The sequence below is a fragment of the Schistocerca cancellata genome, chromosome 11 (genome assembly GCF_023864275.1).
Source record: "Schistocerca cancellata isolate TAMUIC-IGC-003103 chromosome 11, iqSchCanc2.1, whole genome shotgun sequence".
NCBI classification, from domain to species: domain Eukaryota; kingdom Metazoa; phylum Arthropoda; class Insecta; order Orthoptera; family Acrididae; genus Schistocerca; species Schistocerca cancellata.
Window position 1 is genome coordinate 133,572,652 of NC_064636.1, and position 13,442 is coordinate 133,586,093.

A 13,442-nucleotide genomic window follows, 5' to 3' on the forward strand; every position below is an offset into this window, starting at 1 on the left:
CGTTTCGAAGAATACAGAAAGCTACTGAACAGAGTGAAACAGTGCATTCGCAATGCTAAAATCAGGCACGTTCGCTCCCTTGTATGCAGCGATCTGACGCCCACGACTCTATGGAAGAATCTCCGCAGCTTGGGGGTCGGAAAGGCAAAATCGGAGACTACTTTTCTTGTGTCAGCTAACGAATTAAATGAATTCTTCTCTGCACCTCTGAATACCAGCACGGCTGATAATTACCGTCCACAAGAGTCCCCAAACAGGATAACTAACAACGATACCTTCCATCTAAAACATGTAACAACAAATACTGCAAGAAAAGCAATAATGAGAATCTCTTCTGATGCAATAGGCAACGACAATATCGGTATAACCATGATTAAGAATGTTGCCGATATCTTAGTACCTGTCTTAACTGACATATTTAATTTTTCCCTCGTGAACGGAATATACCCCACTGCATGGAAAAGACTTGTCTTGTGACAGCCAGAGCGAGAGCACCAGCAGCAGCGAGTACTGTTTGTATAAAGCGTTTATTTTGCATTTTGTTTACGACCTTCCACTAAGGAAGGGATTCTATTTGTATTTATCTGCTCTGCATAGTAACTAACAGTTCTTGATAAAACTTTACGTAGTTTTCGTGTTAGATTTCTTAGTGTTTTCTTGATCGTTTAGAACAGAAAGCGCCCTAAAACCGTCTTTTGTTTGTTTCGCGGCCGTTAGCCACTAGTCACTTGAATCAGCAGTTGTCTTGTGACAGCCAAAGCGAGAGCACCAGCAGCAGCGAGTACTGTTTGTATAAAGCGTTTTTGTACTTATTTGCTGCGCTTAGCTTTTAAATAGTTTTTCTGGGAAAACCTAGCGTAGTTTTCGCGTCTCGTATTTCAGTGAGTGTTTCTTGATTATCAGAGTAGCTCATCAGAAGATTATCTTGGGAATTTGTCACCGTATAGGGTAGGGTAAACATAGTCATGTGTAGGGACTTTGGTTGTTGTGAGCGGACGCAAGGAGAATTGGCCACTCTTCGGGGGCAGGTGGAGGCTTTGTCTGTTAGGCTCATCGAGCTCGAGGCGCAGTCGTCGGCTCGTAGTGGCGTTGGGGCAACTGTGGTGAGACCTATGCCTACTTCGGTGGCCTTGGAATCACATGGAACCCCTGATGTCGCTGCGTCTTCCGGCAGTGAGCATCTTACCGGTCAGCCATCACTCCAGGGTGAATGGCGGACAGTGGTGGGCTCGCGCGTGCCTGGCCGAAAGGCGAAGGTGGGATCTGGCCGCGTGGCAGCTGCCTTACCCCTTTCCAACAGGTACGGGGTGCTTCCTAGTGGTGATGACATCGTTTCCGAGCCACCACAGGATGCCTCGCCTGTTGGGCCAGTGGCCGATTCTCCGGCAAGGTCCTGACAGTCACAGAGGGCGGGCCTATTAGTTATAGGGAGCTCCAATGTTAGGCGGGTTATGGAGCCCCTCAGGAAAATAGCGGGTAGGTCGGGGAAGAATGCCAGTGTGCACTCGGTGTGCTTGCCGGGGGGTCTCGTCCGTAATGTGGAGGAGGCCCTTCCGGCAGCTATTGAACGCACTGGGTGTGAGCGGCTGCAGATAGTAGCACATGTCGGAACGAATGACGCCTGCCGCTTGGGTTCTGAGGCCATCCTTGGTTCCTTCCGGCGGCTGGCTGATTTGGTGAAGACAACCAGCATCGCACGCGGAGTGCAAGCTGAGCTTAATATCTGCAGCATAGTGCCCAGAGTCGATCGCGGACCTCTGGTTTGGAGCCGTGCGGAGGGTCTAAACCAGAGGCTCAGACGACTCTGCGACTATAATGGTTGCAAATTCATCGACCTCCGTTATTGGGTGGAGAACTGTAGGGCCCCCCTAGACAGGTCAGGCGTGCACTACACACCGGAAGCAGCTACTAGGGTAGCAGAGTACGTGTGGCGTGCACACGGGGGTTTTTTAGGTTAGAGGGACCCCCCCTTGGGCGAAACGATAAAATACCTGACGGCTTACCAGAGAGGACATTATCATCGTTGATAAAGAACGTCCGTCCTTAGAGACCAAAAACAGGAAAAGTTAACGTAATATTGGTAAACTGCAGGAGTATCCAGGGCAAGGTTCCTGAATTAGTATCTCTTATTGAAGGAAATAGTGCGCATATAGTATTAGGAACGGAAAGTTGGTTAAAACCGGAAGTGAACCGCAAGGATAGGATAAACGCCGATGGTGGAGGAGTATTTATAGCAGTAAAGAATTCAATAATATCCAGTGAAGTTATTAGCGAATGCGAATGTGAAATAATCTGGGTTAAGCTAAGTATCAAAGGTGGGTCAGATATGATAGTCGGATGCTTCTATAGACCACCTGCATCAGCAACCGTAGTAGTTGAGCGCCCCAGAGAGAACCTGCAGAACGTCGTGAAGAAGTTTCGTGATCATACTATTGTAATAGGGGGAGACTTCAATCTACCAGGTATAGAATGGGATAGTCACACAATCAGAACTGGAGCCAGGGACAGAGACTCTTGTGACATTATCCTGACTGCCTTGTCCGAGAATTACTTCGAGCAGATAGTTAGAGAACCAACTCGTGAAGCTAACGTTTTAGACCTCATAGCAACAAATAGACCGGAACTTTTCGACTCCGTGAATGTAGAAGAGGGTGTCAGTGATCATAAGTCAGTGGTTGCATCAATGACTACAAGTGTAATAAGAAATGCCAAGAAAGGAAGGAAAATATATTTGCTTAACAAGAGTGATAGGGCACAAATCGCAGAATATCTGAGTGACCACCATCAAACGTTCATTTCTGAGGAAGAGGATGTGGAACAAAAATGGAAAAAATTCAGAAACATCGTCCAGAACGCCTTAGATAAGTTCGTACCGACTAAGGTCCAAAGCGAGGGGAAAGATCCACCGTGGTATAACAATCATGTACGAAAGGTACTACGGAAACAAAGAAAGCTTCATCATAGGTTTAAGAGTAGTCGAATCATAGCTGATAAGGAAAAGCTGAACGAAGCGAAAAAGAGCGTAAAGAGAGCAATGAGAGAAGCATTCCACGAATTCGAACATAAAACATTGGCAAACAATCTAAACAAGAACCCTAAAAAGTTTTGGTCATATGTAAAATCGGTAAGCGGATCTAAATCCCCTATTCAGTCACTCGATGACCACGATGGCACCGAAACAGAGGACGACCGAAGAAAGGCAGAAATACTGAATTCAGTGTTCCGAAACTGTTTCACTGCGGAAAATCGTAACACGGTCCCTGACTTCAGCCGTCGCACGGACGCCAAAATGGAAAATATTGAAATAAACGATATCGGAACTGAAAAACAACTGCTATCACTTAGTAGCGGCAAAGCATCCGGACCAGACGAGATACCCTTAAGATTCTACAGTGATTATGCTAAAGAACTTGCCCCCTTTCTATCAGCAATTTATCGTAGATCGCTGGAAGAACGTAAAGTACCTAGCGACTGGAAGAAAGCGCAGGTCGTTCCCATTTTCAAGAAGGGTCATAAATCAGATGCGAATAATTATAGGCCTATTTCGCTTACGTCAATCTGTTGTAGAATAATGGAACATGTTTTGTGTTCTCGTATTATGGCGTTCTTAGATAATACAAATCTCCTTCATCATAACCAACATGGATTCCGCAAACAGAGATCATGTGAAACTCAGCTCGCCCTATTTGCCCAAGAAATTCACAGTGCCGTAGACACTGGCGAGCAGATTGATGCCGTATTCCTGGACTTCAGGAAGGCATTTGATACGGTTCCGCACTTACGTTTAGTGAAAAAAATACGAGCTTACGGAATATCGGACCAGGTTTGTGATTGGATTCAGGATTTCCTAGAAGAAAGAACACAACATGTCATTCTTAACGGTTCAAAATTTGCAGATGTAGAGGTAATTTCGGGAGTACCGCAAGGAAGCGTGATAGGACCTTTATTGTTTACAGTATACATATATGACTTAGTTGAGAACATCGGTAGCTCCGTGAGGCTATTTGCAGATGACACGGTTGTCTACAAGAAAGTAGCAACATCACAAGACTCGTACGTACTCCAGGAAGACCTGCAGAGGATTAATGCATGGTGCGACAGCTGGCAGCTTTCCCTAAACGTAGATAAATGTAATATAATGGGCATACATAGGGGCAGAAATCCATTCCAGTACGATTATGCCATAGGTGGTAAATCATTGGAAGCGGTAACGACCGTAAAATACTTAGGAGTTACTATCCGGAGCGATCTGAAGTGGAATGATCACATAAAACAAATAGTGGGAAAAGCAGGCGCCAGGTTGAGATTCATAGGAAGAATTCTAAGAAAATGTGACTCATCGACGAAAGAAGTAGCTTACAAAACGCTTGTTCGTCCGATTCTTGAGTATTGCTCATCAGTATGGGACCCTTACCAGGTTGAATTAATAGAAGAGATAGACATGATCCAGCGAAAAGCAGCGCGATTCGTCATGGGGACATTTAGTCAGCGCGAGAGCGTTACGGAGATGCTGAACAAGCTCCAGTGGCGGACACTTCATGAAAGGCGTTACGCAATACGGAGAGGTTTATTATCGAAATTACGAGAGAGCACATTCCGGGAAGAGATGGGCAACATATTACTACCGCCCACATATATCTCGCGTAATGATCACAACGAAAAGATCCGAGAAATTAGAGCAAATACGGAGACTTACAAGCAGTCGTTCTTCCCACGCACAATTCGTGAATGGAACAGGTAAGGGGGGATCAGATAGTGGTACAATAAGTACCCTCCGCCACACACCGTAAGGTGGCTCGCGGAGTATAGATGTAGATGTAGATAATTCGACCCATCCCTAAGATCGAAAACCCGCAACTGCCTAGTGATTACCGACCAATTAGCATACTGCCTGCTCTTTCCAAAGCACTTGAATATATTGTTCATGACCAAATCACTGAACACTTGCATGAATTCAGCCTATATGACAAATTTCAATCCAGTTTCCGTAAACATCACAGCACAAACACTGTTCTAATTAAAGTAACTGATGACCTGAAATGTGCCATCGACAATCGAAAGGCAACAGTATTGACGCTACTGGACTTCAGCAAAGCTTTTTACACTGTTAACTTTGACATATTGCTCAGAAAAATGCAACAGCTTAATTTCTCTGATAGTGCAATGAGATGGTTTGAAAGCTACTTAAAAGACAGACAGCAATGTGTTGTCTGCGTAAATGAAAAATCTTCCTGGAGACATGTTTCCTCGGGAGGGCCACAAGAATCAGTCTTAGGACCACTTTTGTTTTGTTTATATGTCAACGATATTTCGTCGGTTCTGTCCTCCTGTAAATATCATTTCTATGCCGACGACCTCCAACTCCACCTAAGCGTCAGACCTGAAGATGTAAACAATGCAATCGCTCAGATGAATGATGATCTGTCTTCAGTAGTGACATGGGCGAAAAACCTGGGGCTTAAACTAAATGCAAAAAAGACGCAAGTAATCTTAATAGCCCATCAGAAATTAATAAGTTCAGATTTCCGCGAACGGCTACCTCCTATTCTGCTCGACGGTACTCCAATACCATATCAGAAAACAGTGGAGAACTTGGGTGTAACTTTGGATGAGCATCTCAACTGGGCGGAGAATACAGTCGCAGTGTGCCAAAAGACGTCTGCTTGTCTCTATGCTCTCAAAAAGTTTCGGAACATATTTCCACAGGACTTGAAACGCCAGCTCGTGCAAGCACTCGTTCTACCGAACCTCCACTATTGTGGTGTAATTCAGCAAGGCACGAGTAGTGAAAACAAAAGACGGCTACAGCTAACCATGAATGCCTGTGTGCGTTACACCTGCAACATTCGCCGATATGATCGTGTTAGTGCTTCATACTCCGAGCTAGAGTGGCTGCGGCCGGACAAGTTGCGTGACTACCACACTCTGTGTCTACTTCACCGACTCCTCGTCGCGCAAGCACCCCAGTACCTTGCTTCAGAGATTAAAAACCTGTCATGCCATCATAATCGAAACACGAGGTCACTCTTATTTGGTATCCTAACCGTGCCCACTCACTAAACAAAAACTTTTGCAAACTCCGTCTCAGTTGCCGCTGTCCGCCTCTGGAACAAACTGCCCCTTACCTTGCGCAAAATTCAATCTCCTGCTGCTTTTAAGAAGAAGTTGAAGCATTTCCTACTATCATCCTCATAAAGTTCTCCACAAAATTAATGTACCAGGCCAATCCTCTCATCTGTCAAATAGCAAAGCTAGCGTCTCCTATCTTGCTCCTGAGATGCCTTCCTCTTCATCTATCTCTATTAGCCACGCAATCTTTTTTTCCTTTATACTTCCTTAATTATGTTTCATCATGTCTCTCTATTCTTCTCCTCCCTTCACCATGAGTCTCCTTCATACTCCCTGCTGCCAGCACTCCTATCTAAAATTTGTCTCTTCAATAATGTCTAATTATAACAGTACTTATGATCTACGAATATAAACTCTATATGTATGTATTTTTCCAGGTGTACCTTTCTAATTGTTTATTTCACTTTTTGTACTAGATGTAGTTTAACATGCCTACTAAAACGTATGAATGTAAAATAAGTAGAATGCCTGGTTAGATGTAAGAGAGGGCCTGATGGCCCTAATCTTGCCAGGTTAAATAAATAAATAAATAAATAAATAAATAAACACTGCCTGAAGCTGGGAGCGAAGGGATGCCAACTCAGCCTGCATCCGAACACAGCAGTTGCAGTCCCTATCCGTGCTAAAAACTGTTGTGCAAAGAACGTCTGAATTAATCTACAGAGAGCACAAACAAATCGACACAAAATTTAAACGGTTATTAAAATACAAGATTGCGTAGTAAATGCAGTAATGCTGCCACTTGTGCACTGCTGACACACTGCTCGGCGGCGGAAGGAGACTACGCGAATATACACTATTCAGGTACTAAAACGCGATGCTACAACTGTCAAATACTATAATACGCCCGAAATTTATGAATTAAACAATTCAAGTACCAAAAACACGAAAAGAAATTAAGAATTAAACTATGTAACAAATGAATGAGCTAGGAGTATACGACTTGCTGCTGCAGCTGCTTATCCAACGGCGGCAGGGAGCCTGCCAGTTCTGACTTTCTGGAGCAAACGACTCTGTTTATTTTAGATAAACCTTCCCGACAACGTGATAGTCAAACTTGTAGCTCAGGTCACTTCAAAGAGTGAGATAAAGAAGCATCTGACGTGGGGGACCCATGTAACACAGTGAAAGAGATTCATTCTTCTCCTGGAAAATGACATCATACTTATGCTGCAGTAATGGAAAAATAATGGTACCTTTTCTGCCACAGTTCCCCGTTCCCTGAACAGTTCAGGAGTAATATAAGGTTATGGTTCTGCCTAACCTTAAACCCAAAGTTTGAAATGGAGTGTACATTGGAAGTCTCCTACTCGAAGGTCACGTCCTGCTGATGTGTGGAACAGTGTGAGAAGAGGAATGACGTGTCGCGGAACCTTTGGTCAGCCCTCAACGCACACTTGGGGTAACGTAACGTTACTGGTCTGCCAATGATGATAAGTACCATAGGCCCTGCATGATAGTGCCGCTTAGGAATTTCTACGAAAGTAGAGGTTTGTTGAGGAGTACGCGAGTAAATTTGCGATTTCCATCTTGAAGTACTCAGTCCACTGAGGAGAGGGATGGCCAAAGAAGAGGTCGATTATCCAGCACGCTTCAGTTGGTTATAGCCATTGCCCTTCAGTTTACTGGCAACGAACGGAAATGATTATTTTAAGTCATAAATCCCCAGGCACGAAACACAGGAAGGGTAATGTACGCTTCTGCCATCGACGCTGAGCTACACATGGGGGGATGGAGCTGTGCAACTGTTGTGGTGAGTAACGAAACTTTGCCCCACTGTGGGATCGGACACCTCTAATGCGTCAGTGTGGCGACACGACACGGATGATGGACCCTGGAGTCTGTTGCGTTAACAGACCCTGAGGCTTCTGTCAGGTTACGGTGAGCTACACAGCTGGACCTGCGAGGCGACGTGACGAGCGCCACAGGAGGCAGTGCTGTGCGACGTGCAGAGTGGCGAGTGCGGCGTTGTCATCCTGGAAAGTCACGCCCGGCTGGTGTGTCTGCCGCAGCCGCCGGCCTACCCCCTCCCCCCCTCCCCTGCCACCACCAGCTGCTGGCGATCGAGAATGAGCGTATAGTGGCCATATCGTCAGCAGGTCACGTTTCTCGAGAACAAGAATAAAGAATACTTCGCCGAGGTGCCCCTCCTACTCCACACAGGCCACAATGAATTCCAATGACCATTACAGTAGAGTTAACAACTCAAATAAACATATTAAGATACCAGTCAGATTGGCAAGGCAAACTGCATACTACAATTCCCCAGAACTTAATATTCAGTATGGTCCAGTCGTCCCACAAGATATAGCCGCAGTCATCTTGTGGGAACACCACTGTAATTAGCCGAATGCACCCTACATATTATCGCGTTCGTTCGAGAATCTCCAGAGGTTTCTTTACATTGTAGTACACCACAACAGCACTGGTACCGTGTTCCAACAAGATGAAGTAAGGAATAGCATAGAGACCAATGAGTAATCGGGTGAGAGGTGGTGTCCCATTGAAAGTTCACATTTCACTAATGTAGCGAGGGTACCTACACAGGCACGAAGTATGTCTCACAACTGAAAGTTCTTCCAGTTATACCAAAGTGTGTGTTTCGTAAACATTCCTTCGAATATACCACGTGTTATGGGCCCTGTATGTCAAAGCTAGAAACACTTAAGAAGATTTGAAACTTTTTAGATGAGCAATGAATCATCGTGCTGCTGGTACTTAACGCCTCGTTCCTGTTGTGGGAGCAGCAGTGGAAAAAGCTGTATGTATGCTGCACTCTGTGCTTTGTGTAAAGACATTCGAGCAGAATTTTAGTTGATGCTACACTACAACTTGTTAACCTAATTTGGTCCCGTATTGTACAGCCAGGAGAGCTAAGGGACAACTTGCAGTGCCGGCCGGTGTGGCCGTGCGGTTCTAGGCGCTTCAGCCTGGAACCGCGTGACCACTACGGTCGCAGGTTCGAATCCTGCCTCGGGCATGGATGTGTGTGATGTCCTTAGGTTAGTTGGGTTTAATTAGTTATAAGTTCTAGGCGACTGATGACCTCAGAAGTTAAGTCGCATAGTGCTCAGAGCCATTTGAAAAATTTGAACAACTTGCAGTGGTGCACAGCACAGTCACAGAGTGAGGGCGTGGTCGTGTTGAAATTGCGTGTCTCCTTGAAAGTATGTGATTGGCAGTTATGCAGGCACGTTCTCTACACTGTTATGAAATTCTTTGGGACGTATTAACTAGCATAGGGCCTGTATGCCATTGGTAATGAACGTTAGGATGATTTATAAGAGTGGAGCGTGTTAGGAAGTTTGGGAGTAATGTTGCGTTGTCTTGCTGGAACACTAATGTTTTAAGCAGCGGAAGGGGCTGGTTGTACCCCACGCACTTTTGCATTACTATAGGACTGGTGGTCGTTCAACTCACTGGTATTGGCAACCGACTGTCCACTCGACTGTTTTATCGTTTCGGCTGTTTTCTCAGGAGAGTGACACAACCAGATGCAACTGGTCTCGTCTCTGTCTCGTTATCAGCTACATGGATGTTCCTCATTGACTCTCAGGATCAGAGTGGCCTACCCTGATGTGGTGCAGCCGACTGTCAAGTCTCTGAGGGTTACGCCTCTTGTATGAATGCCAGCACTGGGTCTCTGCGTTTGAGTGGTTACACTGACTTTTTGTTCAGACAGAATTATTTATGAATTGCAACGATATTAAGAGATGCCTTCACAAGTGACAGCGACGATGTGTTCCCCGTATCAGAAGGCCAGTGTGGGCTTCCTTCTGTCATCAGACGACATACCTGTGCATCAGCTTCGCCTTCCCGGGCCGATTCACGCCGCAAGTATCGCCACTTCCACTTGTCAGACACTTCACACAGCTTTCAACGCTCCGTGTTTGGAGCAGTCAAGGAAATTATAAATCCCACTTAATGCACCTGGCACACGTTGACTTGCTGAGGAAGTGACTGCACAGACGGGTTGAGGGCCCAAATGAATCATCCATCCTGCGTGGACATCAGTACCGACACTTAATTTTGTTGGGAAGTAAGACACAAGAACTGGGTGGTCTGTAGTGCTATAAGGGGGCGATCAAAAAGTTTCCGTTCGAAGTCCGCACAGTCCAGGAAAGGCGTGCCACTCAGTGTGTGGAGTCCCCCCACCGTCACCGGGTTGGAGATTCCCGTCTGGTGGAACACTTTGTCCTCAGCTGTCTGGTGCACGCTCTCGTCCCACGGGAAACGTCCGCCTTTTTAAGGGACCGAAGCCGCGACAGTCGCGTGGGGAGGCGTCGGGGCTGCAGAGCGGCTGCTCGGCCGCCTCCCACTCGCGTGGGCGTGACTCCCGCGACGCGGCCACGTGCGTCTCCTGAAGCGGCAGCCCCCCCCCCCCCCCCCTGCACGAAAGAGGTCTCTGGCACACGGGCTGCCCCGCACTCGTCCTTCAGTCTCCCGTCGACGGTTGCCGGTGTTTGTCCCTCGGCTGCCGGGAATAAAATAACAGCCCGTTTGGCATGTTTGGACGTACTTGCTAATGATGGCGTCACAGTTAGCGTTTGTGCACTTGCCGAACGCACGTAGAAAAGACACGAATGTAAGTTTCACACATTTCACGCTTCACAAGCTATTTCTGAAAATTTACATTTTCAGTTGCATCTTTCCCTAAATCTCAGGAACCACTTGGACTCGGCTATTCAGATTTTCAGATAGTTGCAACACACATATACCGAGTCTGCAGAACTAACATAGAAACAGTTAAAATTATTTTGGACAGAGTCGGAAATATTACGCGACATTCAACCGTATAGTCAGAATATTTTACTTGCCAAACTAGTGACTGAAATGCAGTCACTTCTGTCCAGTACACCAAGGACGTAACTTGGAACTCCGTGTAAAAGTGCATGTTCGTTGCTGCAGTGGCTTCAGAAATACAGGTAAACCTCAAGAACAAAGTCTCACACTGACAACAGAGGGCACTGCAAGCCCACTGAAGGCCTCTCCGGGAGGGAGGATTGGTCTGATGACGCGACGGAGGCCACATGTGGGACACTACGGAAAAGATAAAGGATGCAGCTTCGGCGTGACAGGCAACACAGGTTTCGAAGTGTTGAACTCAAATAAGACAAAAGCGGTATACATTTCTGCGAAATTTCTAAAATCATTGGCCAATTGCCTACAAAAGACACAAGAAGCTTCGAGTTAGCAGACAAAACCAAACATGAGCAAGAAAAGTCATGTTCACGGTGTTTTGGAATGATTTGTGATTATCTCGAAGAGCACCGTACAATGAACAGCCAATACTACTCGGATTCGCCTTTAAACAAGGTGAAGCCAGTCATGGGCGTCAGATGTCGTGGATCTAAGAGGAGAGGTGTGATTCTCCAACATGACAACGCGCGTCCTCATATTGCTCATCTAACCCGTGAAACCATCGACAAAATGGCGTGGAAAGCACTGCTTCATCCCCTAACAGCACTGATTTAGCTCCTAGTGATTTCTATTTGTTTAGTGCACTGAAGGAGGCATTATGTGGCAAGAGGTTCCAGGACAACGAGGACGTGAAAAAGTATTGTGCGAAATTGGTTAAAACATCAAGATAAAGAGTTTTCTGCAGCTGGAATAAAAACGTTTGTAGCCTATTGGAACAAGTGCATAAATGTTCAAGTGGATTGTGTTGGAAAGTACAAAAAGAATTGTTTTGTAGAAATGAACGCCTTTTCTCCAGACCCTCTTACTATTAGACATTCGAAAGAAAAATTCGTCTGTAGAATCTCGAATATAGGAAGGACGGATAACTACGAGAAGTAAAGTACACACACCGCTTAGCACCTCATGACTGAAAAGAATAACGTACCGAAGAACAGAAAAGAAAGTTGAGGATCTGTTCGATGACAATCAGTTGGCTTTAGGAAAGGTAAAGGCGCCATAGAGGCAGTTCTGACGTTGCGCTCGATAACGGAAGTCAGACTTACAAACAACCGAGACACGCTTATAGTATCTGTCGACATAGAAAAATGAATCTGCAGTCTAAAATGGTACAAATTTTTGGAAATTCTCAGGAAAACAGGTCTAATCTTTACGGGGGGAAACGGGTGATATGGTATAAAGTCAAGAATAAAAGGTGAAAAAATTAAAATGAAAGACCAAGAACGAAGCACTGGGAATACAAAGAGTACAAGACGGGGATGCGGACTTTCGCTACTAATATTGAATCAATACAGCGGAGATACAACGACTGAAATCAAAGAAAAGTCTAGGAGTGGGATTTAAATTCAAGGTGGAACGACATCGGTGATTAGGTTCGCTGATGTCATTGCTATCGCGAGTGAAGATGAGATACAATCGCAGCGCCCTGTTGAACAAAATAAGCAGCCTATTCAATCCAGAATCTGGACTGAGAGTAAAGCAAAGACAGAGGGAACAGGTGAAGGGTATAGAAATGACATTAGGAGGAAAGTTGGGATCAAAATTGGGGACCTCGAAGTTGACGGTATGAAGTAATTCTGCTATCTTGGAACCAAAAGTAACACACGAAGGAAGGAAAAAAGGCGAATATGAATACAGTCTAGAGCGGACGAGAAAGGGGAATTCTTGATCGAAAGCAGTCTTGCAGTGCCAATCACCAGCCTTAATTTGAGAAAGGATTTTGCGAGGATGCACGTCAGCATTGCGTGCGAGCGTGATACGCACTGTGGGGCAGCCGGAACAGGGGGGAGGCGAGAACTGCCGTGGGCGGCAGTCAGCAGTCAGGCTGGGGGAAGACCCGGCACCGCCCACGCTCTTGCCTCGCGAACATCACGAGGGGGAAAAGTTAGAGCGGTCAGTATTCGAACACGGACATGTGCGTATTTTCACAAAAATATTACTCCACAGCGCTGCAGTAGTGGATTTATAAATTTTCAACACATCGAACTAAAATTAAAAAAAACGCCTATCGTGCAGTGAAACGTCTTAAATCCGCCCGCTTGAATTTTTTGTGAGAAAGTTCTCTCTGGAGGGGTGGTTTTGTTAACGGATGGTAAAGATAAAATGCGAAGCTGAACTCAATTGTTTAAACAATATTATGAAAACAGCTGCTCCACTGAAAACCAAGCCATTACACTGTATTAATAGTCGTAATAGCGATAATGCAGTGTTGTGCAGAATCCCCTAATCGTTATGCTCAACTGCAAAGCTTTGCTGTCCGGTACACAGCATAACACGCTAGGAGACACAACGCCACCATCATTGTCCATTACGTGTGTACCTCGTTGCCAAAACAGTTGTCTCCGATCGTCGCAGTCAATAGTAACGCTACGCGCGCTGTTTTACTGCGACATGAG